Here is a 13,415-nt window from a genome sequence, read left to right on the forward strand (position 1 = left end):
TTCCTTCTGAGGAAGCCAGCTCTCCATCCTCATTTATCAGAGGGGGAACACTCTCCTTGATCTGTCTCCTCCTGCTTATGTACCTGAAGAGCTCCTTCTGGTTATTTTCACATCCCTCCCCACTTCCCAGGCTACACAACCTTCCTGGTAGCCTGCTTCCCCTTCCTGGACATTTCCCTTTTTTCCTTCCTCAGCCATGCCGGTTGCCCGCCTCCTCTGCTCAATTTCTTCTGCTGGGGGGATTGAGAGCTCTTGAGCTCTCAGAAGGCTGTCCCTAAAGAGCTGCCAGCTCTGTTCTGTGCCCATGCCCTCAAGGAACCTTTCCCAGCAGATCCTACCCAGCAGTTCTTTAAGCAGCCCTTTGGCAGCCCTGAAGCACAGGGTCCTGGCTCTGCTTTTTGCCAGGCCTGCATTCCTCCAGATCACAAACCCCACCAAGGCATGCTCACTGCAGCCCAGGCTGTCTCCAATCTTAACCTCTTTAATGCTCTCCTCTGGTGAGCACCAGGTCCAGTAGGGCTTCACCTCGGCTCTGTCCGTCTAATCCCTGGACCAGGAAGTTATCCTCTAGGAGACTCCAGGACTCTCCTGGATTGTCTGCCACCCGCCATGCCGCTGTCCCACCAGATATCTGGGTGGTTGAAACCCCCTATCAAGACAAGAGCCCACAAGTGCGACACCTCCCGCCGTTGAAGCAAGAAGGCCTCATCAACAGGCTCCTCCTGATCAGGCAGCCTGTAGCAGACCCCAACCACTAGATGCTCTTTACTGGACCAAACCATAATTGTCATGATTTTTTCAGAGCTCATAAGCTCTCAACCTGGTCATGGCTGTAAACTCGGACACAGCTCTTCACAATCGATCCACTCCCTAACATAGAGGGCAACTCTCCCTCCCTTCCTACCCTGCCTATCCCTTCTGAAGAGCCTGTAGCCTTCAATCAGAGTATTAACCATTAACAAAGATGTCAAATAGGAGTGGCCCCAGTACCGAGCCCTGGGGACACCACTCGTGACTGGCTGCCAGCTGGATATAACTCCATTGACCACAACCCTTTGGGCCCGGCCATCCAGTGTTTCACCCAGCGGAGCGTACGCCCATCCAAACCGTGGGCAGCCAGCTCCTCCACGAGGTTGCTGTGGGGGATAGTGTCAAAGACTTTACTGAAGTCCAGGTAGACCACATCGACAGCCCTACTTTCATCCGCTAAGCGGGTCACCTTGTCACAGAACAAAATCAGGCTTGTCAAACAGGATCTAGCATTCATAAACCCATGCTGACTGGGCCTGATCCCCTGGTTGACCTTTAATTGATCCGTGACGGCTCCCGAGATTATCCGTTCCATAACCTTCCCTGGCACCGAGGTGAGACTGACAGGTCTGTAGCTACCAGGATCATCTTTCCAGCCCTTTTGGAAGACGGCTGTCACATTTGCAGGCTCCAGTCTGCTGGGACATCCCCGCTTAGCCAGGACTGCCGAAGGATGATGGAGAGTGGCTTGGCAGCCACATCCACCAACGCCCTCAGCACTCCAGGGTGCAATCCATCCGGCCCCATGGACTTGTGAGCGTCCAGCTTTTGGAGCAAGTCCAAAACCATCTCATCATGGATCACGCAGGGCTTATTCTGTTCCCCATCCCTATCTACCAGCGCAGGGGGCTGCGTGCCCAGGGAACAACTAGTCTTACTAGTAAAGACGGAGGCAAAGAAAGCACTGAGCACCTCAGCCTTATCCTGATTCTTGGTCACTGTGTTCCCCCTTGTGTCCAACAGGGGATGGAGATTCTCCTTTCTTTTCCCTCCTCCTTTCTTTGCTTTCAGTTTCGATCTCACTGTGCTCCCCAGATGCTTTTCCCTTATCTCCGTGCTCTGCCCAGATGCCACTGTTTCACTGCATCTCCCTGCGGATTTCCCACCCCACAGCCCCACCCACTGCCACCATCTGCAGAGCTCTGCCCTCCCCCCAGCCCCTCCCGCACCTCCCCAGGAGACCCCTGAGGGAGGTCTCCTCAGGCTCAACTGACCCCTGAAGCTTCTTCGCCCCCCACTGCCCCTCGAGGCCCACTCACGCTTCAGGCCGTGCGCGTAGGCTGCGTTGCCATGGCAACAGCGCGCCCTCACTCACTGCACGCGCGGGAAGCCGTCCCCGTTGTGACGTCATGACCCTGCGCCGCGCGGAAGAGGCGGCCATGCGGAAGGCTGGCTGTAACTCGCAGTGCTCCCACGCCGCGGAGCAGCCCTGCGGTTCCGAGCGCCGCCTCAGCTTCTACAAGTGGGTGTTTGCTTTGTAGGCTGGACCGAGAATCTGAAAGTGGAGGCAGACGGTATGAAGACAGTGCAGTAAACCTCGTACGCCTGCTGTCACTGCTCACTCTGGGATAGCAGTCGCTTTAGCAGAGGCACAGTCCATTGTGCTACCAGAAATAGTGCTCAGCTGCCATGATACCACCCTGCAACTCCTCTCCAGCACCTGCCCGAGGTCACTGATTTCTCAGGATCCTCCAGGGGGTACAACATTCTCCTGTTTCTTCTCAGCTCTTAGCACTGCTACACTTCTCAGGAGCTATGGCCGCAAACAAAGCAGCCATCAGTCAGCTGTAAAAGCACCCCGGTACTCTGCAAGAGGACAGAGTGCTCCTGTTCTGACCACTTCCCTCAGCAGCCCGCTACTGAAATGGTTTGTGGGGTTCCTTTGAGCAAGCTGCTAAGGACAGAGGCAGTCACACCAGCTGCCTATACACTAACTGGGAGAGAGGGATCTTTAACATCTTTATTACACCTCCTTAATTGAGTATAACTCTTTTCTAAAAAAAATTCTCAGCACTACAAATGATAATATTCAAAACATGTACATATATATGGCATACATACATTTCATAGAAATTAAATAACAACAAACAAGAAACAAAAGACCCCCAATAAACTGCTTTCTTCCAAAGCGTACCCTGGTGAGCAGAGAACAGCAATACCAAGCCTGCCGTCATCACGTCACTGCCATCAGGGCTCAAACTAAGGCAGCCATCTGACCAGGGAAGAAGTTCTATTAGGCACTGCTCAGTGATGACGCTCAGAATGAAGCAGCAAAGATGTTACGTGGAGGAGGTGACTTTTTGGAACTATCACCCTTTGTCTTCTGTAGCCAGCACTGACTGGCTATATATATAAACAGCTGTATAAATGGCTGTTTATATATCATAAACAGCCATTCCCCCTCCTGTTTATACGCTCCCTTCAAGTACTGGAAGGCCACCATGAGGTCTCCCCAGAGCTTTCTCTTCTCCAAGCTAAACAAGCCCAGTTTCCTCAACCTTTCCTCATAGGAGAGGTGTTCCAGCCCTCTGAGCATCTTAATGGCCCTCCTCTGGATCCTCTAAGACCTCCTCATCCTTCCTGTGCTGGGGGTCCCAGGCCTGGATGCAGTACTCTAGATGGGGCCTCACAAGAGCTGAGTAGAGGGGCACAGTCACCTCCCTCTCCCTGCTGGCCACCCCTCTTTTAATGCAGCCCAGAACACAGCTGACTTTCCAATTTGCAAGCGTACACTGCTGGCTCACGTCTGGCTTCTTGTCCACCAGGACCCCCAAGTACTTCTCCAACAGGGCTGCTCTCAAGGGGGTCTTTGCCCAGTCTGTATAATACCTGGGACTGCCCCGGCCCACGTGCAACACCTTGGCCTTGTTGAACCTCATTAGGTTCACATGGATTCACCTCTCCAGCCTGTCTAGGTCCCTCTGGATGGCTTCCCTTCTCTCCTATGTATCGCCTGCACCGCCCAGCTGGTGTCATCTGCAAACTTGCTGAGGGTGCACTCGATGCCATCGTCTGTCACTGATGGAGATGTTGAAGAGCACCGGTCCCAAGACCGACTCCTGAGGGACACCGCTCGTGATTGGCCTCCACCATGACACAGACCCGTTGATCACAACCCTTTGGCTGCGACCCGCCAACCAATTCTTAATCCACCAAACAGTCCATCCTTCAAATCCACACCTCTCCAATTTAGAGAGCAGGATGTGGTGAAGGACCATGTCAAAGGCTTTGCAGAAGTCCAGGTAGATGACATGCATCACCCTTCCCCTGTCCACCGATGCCATCACTCCATCATAGAAGGCACTGATCGGTCAGACACAATCTGCCCTTGCTGAAGCCATGCTGGCTGTCTCAAATCACCTCTTTGTCTCATACGTGCCTTAACATAGCTTCTAGGAGGATCGGCTCCATGATCTTCCCAGGCACAGAGGTGAGGCACACCGGTCTGTATTTCCACAGATCCTCCTTTCTCCCTTTCTTAAAAATGGGAGTAACGTTTCCCTTTTTCCAGTCACTGGAGACTTCACCAGACAGCTGTGATTTTTCAAATATGATGGAGAGCGGCTCAGTGAGAGACATTAGCCGTCTCTCTCTGAAACCTAGGATGGATATCATCCAGCCCCATGGACTTATTATATACTTTCAGTTTCAAGAGGAGGTCTCGGACTTGTTCCACTGTTACAGTGGGACGGAACCTGCTCCTCTCACCCACACCTAGGGCTTCAGGGTCCTGGCAAACAGGGGGAGGAGCCTGACCACCAGTGAAGACCGAGGCAAAGCACTTAGTGAGTACCTCAGCTTTTTCCTTCTGAGGAAGCCAGCTCTCCATCCTCATTTATCAGAGGGGGAACACTCTCCTTGATCTGTCTCCTCCTGCTTATGTACCTGAAGAGCTCCTTCTGGTTATTTTCACATCCCTCCCCACTTCCCAGGCTACACAACCTTCCTGGTAGCCTGCTTCCCCTTCCTGGACATTTCCCTTTTTTCCTTCCTCAGCCATGCCGGTTGCCCGCCTCCTCTGCTCAATTTCTTCTGCTGGGGGGATTGAGAGCTCTTGAGCTCTCAGAAGGCTGTCCCTAAAGAGCTGCCAGCTCTGTTCTGTGCCCATGCCCTCAAGGAACCTTTCCCAGCAGATCCTACCCAGCAGTTCTTTAAGCAGCCCTTTGGCAGCCCTGAAGCACAGGGTCCTGGCTCTGCTTTTTGCCAGGCCTGCATTCCTCCAGATCACAAACCCCACCAAGGCATGCTCACTGCAGCCCAGGCTGTCTCCAATCTTAACCTCTTTAATGCTCTCCTCTGGTGAGCACCAGGTCCAGTAGGGCTTCACCTCGGCTCTGTCCGTCTAATCCCTGGACCAGGAAGTTATCCTCTAGGAGACTCCAGGACTCTCCTGGATTGTCTGCCACCCGCCATGCCGCTGTCCCACCAGATATCTGGGTGGTTGAAACCCCCTATCAAGACAAGAGCCCACAAGTGCGACACCTCCCGCCGTTGAAGCAAGAAGGCCTCATCAACAGGCTCCTCCTGATCAGGCAGCCTGTAGCAGACCCCAACCACTAGATGCTCTTTACTGGACCAAACCATAATTGTCATGATTTTTTCAGAGCTCATAAGCTCTCAACCTGGTCATGGCTGTAAACTCGGACACAGCTCTTCACAATCGATCCACTCCCTAACATAGAGGGCAACTCTCCCTCCCTTCCTACCCTGCCTATCCCTTCTGAAGAGCCTGTAGCCTTCAATCAGAGTATTAACCATTAACAAAGATGTCAAATAGGAGTGGCCCCAGTACCGAGCCCTGGGGACACCACTCGTGACTGGCTGCCAGCTGGATATAACTCCATTGACCACAACCCTTTGGGCCCGGCCATCCAGTGTTTCACCCAGCGGAGCGTACGCCCATCCAAACCGTGGGCAGCCAGCTCCTCCACGAGGTTGCTGTGGGGGATAGTGTCAAAGACTTTACTGAAGTCCAGGTAGACCACATCGACAGCCCTACTTTCATCCGCTAAGCGGGTCACCTTGTCACAGAACAAAATCAGGCTTGTCAAACAGGATCTAGCATTCATAAACCCATGCTGACTGGGCCTGATCCCCTGGTTGACCTTTAATTGATCCGTGACGGCTCCCGAGATTATCCGTTCCATAACCTTCCCTGGCACCGAGGTGAGACTGACAGGTCTGTAGCTACCAGGATCATCTTTCCAGCCCTTTTGGAAGACGGCTGTCACATTTGCAGGCTCCAGTCTGCTGGGACATCCCCGCTTAGCCAGGACTGCCGAAGGATGATGGAGAGTGGCTTGGCAGCCACATCCACCAACGCCCTCAGCACTCCAGGGTGCAATCCATCCGGCCCCATGGACTTGTGAGCGTCCAGCTTTTGGAGCAAGTCCAAAACCATCTCATCATGGATCACGCAGGGCTTATTCTGTTCCCCATCCCTATCTACCAGCGCAGGGGGCTGCGTGCCCAGGGAACAACTAGTCTTACTAGTAAAGACGGAGGCAAAGAAAGCACTGAGCACCTCAGCCTTATCCTGATTCTTGGTCACTGTGTTCCCCCTTGTGTCCAACAGGGGATGGAGATTCTCCTTTCTTTTCCCTCCTCCTTTCTTTGCTTTCAGTTTCGATCTCACTGTGCTCCCCAGATGCTTTTCCCTTATCTCCGTGCTCTGCCCAGATGCCACTGTTTCACTGCATCTCCCTGCGGATTTCCCACCCCACAGCCCCACCCACTGCCACCATCTGCAGAGCTCTGCCCTCCCCCCAGCCCCTCCCGCACCTCCCCAGGAGACCCCTGAGGGAGGTCTCCTCAGGCTCAACTGACCCCTGAAGCTTCTTCGCCCCCCACTGCCCCTCGAGGCCCACTCACGCTTCAGGCCGTGCGCGTAGGCTGCGTTGCCATGGCAACAGCGCGCCCTCACTCACTGCACGCGCGGGAAGCCGTCCCCGTTGTGACGTCATGACCCTGCGCCGCGCGGAAGAGGCGGCCATGCGGAAGGCTGGCTGTAACTCGCAGTGCTCCCACGCCGCGGAGCAGCCCTGCGGTTCCGAGCGCCGCCTCAGCTTCTACAAGTGGGTGTTTGCTTTGTAGGCTGGACCGAGAATCTGAAAGTGGAGGCAGACGGTATGAAGACAGTGCAGTAAACCTCGTACGCCTGCTGTCACTGCTCACTCTGGGATAGCAGTCGCTTTAGCAGAGGCACAGTCCATTGTGCTACCAGAAATAGTGCTCAGCTGCCATGATACCACCCTGCAACTCCTCTCCAGCACCTGCCCGAGGTCACTGATTTCTCAGGATCCTCCAGGGGGTACAACATTCTCCTGTTTCTTCTCAGCTCTTAGCACTGCTACACTTCTCAGGAGCTATGGCCGCAAACAAAGCAGCCATCAGTCAGCTGTAAAAGCACCCCGGTACTCTGCAAGAGGACAGAGTGCTCCTGTTCTGACCACTTCCCTCAGCAGCCCGCTACTGAAATGGTTTGTGGGGTTCCTTTGAGCAAGCTGCTAAGGACAGAGGCAGTCACACCAGCTGCCTATACACTAACTGGGAGAGAGGGATCTTTAACATCTTTATTACACCTCCTTAATTGAGTATAACTCTTTTCTAAAAAAAATTCTCAGCACTACAAATGATAATATTCAAAACATGTACATATATATGGCATACATACATTTCATAGAAATTAAATAACAACAAACAAGAAACAAAAGACCCCCAATAAACTGCTTTCTTCCAAAGCGTACCCTGGTGAGCAGAGAACAGCAATACCAAGCCTGCCGTCATCACGTCACTGCCATCAGGGCTCAAACTAAGGCAGCCATCTGACCAGGGAAGAAGTTCTATTAGGCACTGCTCAGTGATGACGCTCAGAATGAAGCAGCAAAGATGTTACGTGGAGGAGGTGACTTTTTGGAACTATCACCCTTTGTCTTCTGTAGCCAGCACTGACTGGCTATATATATAAACAGCTGTATAAATGGCTGTTTATATATCATAAACAGCCATTCCCCCTCCTGTTTATACGCTCCCTTCAAGTACTGGAAGGCCACCATGAGGTCTCCCCAGAGCTTTCTCTTCTCCAAGCTAAACAAGCCCAGTTTCCTCAACCTTTCCTCATAGGAGAGGTGTTCCAGCCCTCTGAGCATCTTAATGGCCCTCCTCTGGATCCTCTAAGACCTCCTCATCCTTCCTGTGCTGGGGGTCCCAGGCCTGGATGCAGTACTCTAGATGGGGCCTCACAAGAGCTGAGTAGAGGGGCACAGTCACCTCCCTCTCCCTGCTGGCCACCCCTCTTTTAATGCAGCCCAGAACACAGCTGACTTTCCAATTTGCAAGCGTACACTGCTGGCTCACGTCTGGCTTCTTGTCCACCAGGACCCCCAAGTACTTCTCCAACAGGGCTGCTCTCAAGGGGGTCTTTGCCCAGTCTGTATAATACCTGGGACTGCCCTGGCCCCAGTGCAGCACCCTGCACTTGGCCTTATTGAACCTCATTAGGTTCATTCCAGTCCCATTAGGTTTACTCCAACTGTTACAATTGAGAAATGAGATCATAAGGGGCTGTAAAACAATTAGAGGGGGGAAAAGCTGTTGTCTGCAAAATGCCACAGCCTGGGGACAGCAGCCAGCTGCCATGGGCATTCCTATGGCAGGAAGGGACACAGGGGGCACGGCCCAGCTTGGGGACATGAGCCGCAACCAAAGGGACCTTGTTCAGACCACTGGGACCACGGTGCCATGGGACAACCCAGGGCGCACGAGGAGACGTGGGAAGGAGGGATGGAGAAGAGCAGAAGTGAAGGAACGGATGGTGGGAGAGATGGAGGATGAGGGAGGGACACACAGCAGGCCGTGTCTGGGCCCACATGAGTGATCTGTTGGCCCCATAGCCGTGCTGGCTGCCACTGTGCCCACCACTTACCATAACATCACATCGAGAGTCAGTGCAAAATCACTTCAGGCGCATTTAACCGAGAACAGGAAAAGGCCAGAAAGGCACAAAGCCTAACCGCAGCGGCGGCAGCAACCGCCACGACACCCGCCGGGCTTCCAGAACCTTCCTCCGCCGGCACCACCGTAGCCAATCAGCGGCTGCTGCTGGGAGCGCGGCCAATCAGAGCAGCCGTGCATGCCCCCTTCCTGATGCGGCTCTCTCTCAGAAGCAGGGGTGTTGGTTTCGCGCCGCGCCGCGCCGCGCCTTGGTTCCCGGAGCAGCTCGGCAGGCATCGCCCCTCGGTGCGGCACTGGGAGCCACCGCGGCCGTCTGTGAGGGGGGGTGGCGGTGAGGAGAGGCGGCCCCGACGGGGCCGCGGTGCAACGCACGGCGCTGGGAGCGGCCCCGGATACCGTCCAGGTACCGCCCGGGACGGTTCCCTCTGCGGGGCGGGCGCGCGGTCCGCGGGTCGGGGTGCGTGCCGGGTGCGTGCCGGCCGATGGCGCACAGGGAGACGTGTGAGTGAGGGTGTGTGTGTGTGGGTGGGTGGGTGGGTGGGTGGGTTGGGGGTCGGGGGGGGGAAGGTTTGTGAGAGAGTGTAGTTATTAATTCCCAGTGGATTTCTAACACTCCTCGAGCCGCTCAGTCCCCCCCGGTCAGACCCGCGTTTTCCCTATTTCTTCCAATCTCCTCGCTCGCTCCTCACTGTAATGACCTGAGTGCAGCATTGCTCAAAGCAGAGAATTGATAGACAGAATCTGCGAAGCGATTTGTCTCAGTGTGACTCAGCGCTGTGTGGTGCTGTGTCCCATCTGATGGGTATCCGTGGCCGTGTTTGGGGTGCGTGGCTCATTGTGCAGCTCCTCCTTCCTGTGCGGCTCCACGAGGTGCGGTGGTGTCACAGCTGGGCTGCCTCGTTCCTTTGGAAACAGTCCTGGGATTACAGCTGGACAGAAATGGGCGCCGTTTGAATGTTCAGAGCGGTGCCTTCAGCAGTGAACGTGCCGGAGGTCTTCAATAGCAACAAGATCAGCTGGATTTATGGCACAGATTTTTGGGAGCGATGGTAATAGGTGTGTGTGTCAACCAAGAGAAGATCAGTGTGTATGGATCTTGTCTATCAGTGTGCATGCCAGAAGAGTACTAGGAACAACTTATTTAACATATAGCTAGAGATGGAGTGGAATACTCTGAGCATGGAGACAAACTGGATATAGCTTTTGTCAGAATAACAGTATTTCAGTCTGAAAGCACAGCATTTCTGTGACTAGCTGCTTGTGTTTCTGCTGTATTGGCCCACAGCGATTCAAACAACACAGAGAAACACAGAAGTGTACTGTAGTTCATCATATAAAGTAGAGAACTTTATTTGCTATGAGAACAGATGTACCTTCTTTCTCCTAAATGTGTGCTGCTGCAGCTGATCACCTCAGTGTCAGGTACAAATCTGAACCAAGGTTTTGTGGTTGAACTGAAGCCAGTAGGACGTGTTCACGTGCTGCTGATCCCAGCAGCTTCCTGCAGTGGGTGCAGCTGTATTTAGACACCGTGTGGAATTTGCTGCTCTACATGAAGTTATTTCTCAGTCCTTTTCATAAGAATGTTGCACGCAAAGTTTAAAACCTCAACGTCAGTTTAAAAAACAAAACACTGAAAAACCAGCGCTGTAAAACCTGTGATGTATAGCTCTTGAGAGCAAGCTTAGATTGTTTTTTTAATGCATATGATAGTTGGTTTGATGCTTATGTCTCTTTGCTTGGATTTGAGGAAAAGTCTTTTACAGTGGTGGTGGTGAGGCACTGGAACGGGTTGCCCAGAGATGCGGTTGATGCTCCCGTCCCTTTGTCATCAGTGAAATGTTGAATCATAGAACAGCTTGGGTTGAAAAGGACCACAATGATCATCGAGTTTCAACCCCCCTGCCACAGGCAGGGTCGCCAACCATGAGCCCAGGCTGCCCAGAGCCACATCCAGCCTGGCCTTGAATGCCTCCAGGGATGGGGCATCCACAGCCTCCTTGGGCAACCTGTTCCAGTGCGTCACCACCCTCCGAGTGAAAAATTGATTGAAGATTGTGATTCCTTACCTGGCTGTCAGTCCAGTGTAAACTAGTGTTTACATTTATAGACTGCATCCAAAATAGGAACTGAATGCAGTGTGTGTGCAGCAGAAGCCTGCGCAGGAAGCTGGGCCAGCGAGAATGCAGGGCATTCGATGGCAGCACTGGACAGCAGCACAGCAAGCAGTATGTTTTGAATGTAGTTAATTTCCTAATGAAATGCCAGGCAGTAATCATCAAGCAGACCTGCTAATTTCAGCAGAGCAGTTAACATTTAATTGAGATATGCAAAGAATTGGAACTTGTAGAAACTTCTGTGAGTATTGAGACCCTCTGAAAACTTGTGGCTTCCTCTTTGTGTCATGCATCTGAGATTGTCGTTTTGAGTAATGACTTCTCTTTCTGACGCCTGATGTTAGTAGCTGTGTTGTAGTTTTGATCAAGTGTGCCAAAGACCCGGGACCTACAACACAGTAAGAAAGGCAGGCATGGAAGGAGTTTGTATTCCTTCTATATAGTATGTAGATAAATAGACAAGGCAAAGTCAGGATGAAATTTTAATCCTAAATGTATTTGTAAGTGATGGTGGTAGTGCTGCCTGTAATTAAGCTTGCTTCACGTTTCCCGTTATAAGACCCTGTTTTCAGTGGTGTCTAAGTTGGCCGAATTTGAACTGTTTGGGCTGAAACTTTCCGTGCTGAATGTCTGCTTCAGATGAATTGGTTTAGAAAGATTAAACAAAAAAATGGTTTCATTGCTTCTGGGAATGAAATCAAGAGAAAAATATTTTCTTTTGCTGTGCCAAGTTAATTTTGGTATTTCCTGGGTTTTGAGTGCTTGGGTCTGTAGCCTTGATGATTTTATGAATGTACGTTTGTTTCCTTCAGAAAAGGAAAGTAATAATAATGCCTACATACATACATTCAGATAACTAAAGAGTGTTTAAGTTGATGTGAAAACTGTAAACAATTAAGTTGCGTAAGAAACAATCAATATATATAGTATATATAGTAATATAGTTTGTCAGTGATAGACACTTTGGTCCTCCCTGCTTTTAGTAACACCCATGTGGTGTCCAGGATATGTGGAAACATTGCTGGAGCCTTTGGGGCCCTATTATATATGTGTTTATTCTATTCCCAATTGTTTTTTTTCCTTTTTATCTCCATGCCTGTTGGTTACTTCTGACTATAACTGAGAGCTGATGTAGTCCTACAAACAAACCTTTGCATTCTGTTCATGCTGGAGGAGCTGAAGCAGGGGAAGAAAGTAATTATCAACTCTTCCCTAAATGTCAGTCACTACCAGGGGAAGTCAATCTGGTATATGGCATCTAAGAGAAACTACATGGATACCTGTTATGAAGGAGAGATGCTGTCTGTAAGCACTGTTTGTGTCACATTGCCACCTAAATGACGATGTGATCCTAAAAGGAGCCCTCAAGCTCCCTTCCCATACCCAGGTTATGTAGATACTGGTGGTGCTAAGAACTTTAACTTCATTTGCTGGCTTTTACAGTAGGTGATTATTTACTGTTTGTTTGTCCTTGCTCCCCTATCCAAACTATTTCAGTGAGTTTTATCTTCTGGCAAGACAGAGTTTGTAGTTGAGGTTTGGTTGAAAAAATGAAGGATTGCAAACAAGAGCTGTGGTAGATTGCAGTCTGGAAAAGAAAAAAGTCCTGGGGGACTCTTGCATTGTAGCTCCTAAAGGCCTCCGAGTGCTTCTGGGGCTGTATCCTTTAACCTGGACTAGAGAAGAGTCTTTGAAGTTCCTACGGTTTGATTGGGAAGGGAGACAGAGGATGAAGGCGGTGAGGCACAGAAGTGAAAAGCTCCATTCAGTGTTATGTATCTGCTCATGGCAGTGATAGGTTTTTCCCTTCTGTGTGAGGTGAAGAGACAGGCTGGTTGTAGAGCTGTGCTGGGTGACTGGTTGCTGAACTCATCTGAAAAAAATCAGTCTGTTTCACAAACAGGAGAAAACAAAGAGTAGTTGGAGAACGCCGGTGTATGTGCATATGGCGTTGTCCTGCAGGACAAAGAGGTGCTCAGGCTTGCGACTGTCCTGGAAACTGTTCCAATAATGGAAATGTAGTGACTTCTGAGCTAACGTGGATGAGATTGCTGTCATGAACACCCTCCTGTGGAAGGGCTCTACCCAGCAGCTAACAAGCTTGGCCCCGTAATGTCTCTGAACTCGATCCCTCAGAAATGGGAGCGGTGGTATACAGTGACAGGGAAGTTGTTTGCACAGCATTTCTCTTGAAATGACTCCCACTCGCTCTGTTCCTAATTGATGTGTACGTTCTTCCACATGAGATTTCAGTGGATGCAGTATGTTCCTTCACTTCGTCCCCTGAATGGGTGTTGATGTGCTATGAAACAGCTGCCTTGCTCTGCTCTGGAGGTAGGTGCTCTTTCAGAGGCTGAAGTAACTCCTGCCAACATCCGGCTTGTCTTATTAACCTGTTGGGATTGCTCCAGACCAAGTTACAGAGGACTGCTGTGTTATGTGGCAAATGATCTGGAAAAGGTATTTTATTGTTTACGTGGAATTACACTTGCAACTTGTATCTGTAATAGCCATCAGACCTTGCTGTACAGCTTT

At 51.3% G+C, this 13,415-nt stretch overlaps 1 long non-coding RNA gene across 1 annotated transcript in view; it reads right to left on the bottom strand.

The window, feature by feature from the left end:
• The window catches only part of LOC121108117, a 31,332-nt gene extending 22,452 nt beyond the window's left edge, over positions 1 to 8,880 (bottom strand). The window contains exons 1-3 of the long non-coding RNA XR_005842432.2: positions 8,735 to 8,880; positions 6,682 to 6,917; positions 2,070 to 2,305 (exon numbers count right to left, since the gene is read on the bottom strand). This is a non-coding gene — a long non-coding RNA (uncharacterized LOC121108117). The remainder of the gene's footprint in view (positions 1 to 2,069; positions 2,306 to 6,681; positions 6,918 to 8,734) is intronic.
• Between the last annotated feature and the right edge of the window lie 4,535 nt (positions 8,881 to 13,415).

Source organism: Gallus gallus, chromosome 34 (genome assembly GCF_016699485.2).
Source record: "Gallus gallus isolate bGalGal1 chromosome 34, bGalGal1.mat.broiler.GRCg7b, whole genome shotgun sequence".
NCBI lineage: Eukaryota > Metazoa > Chordata > Aves > Galliformes > Phasianidae > Gallus > Gallus gallus.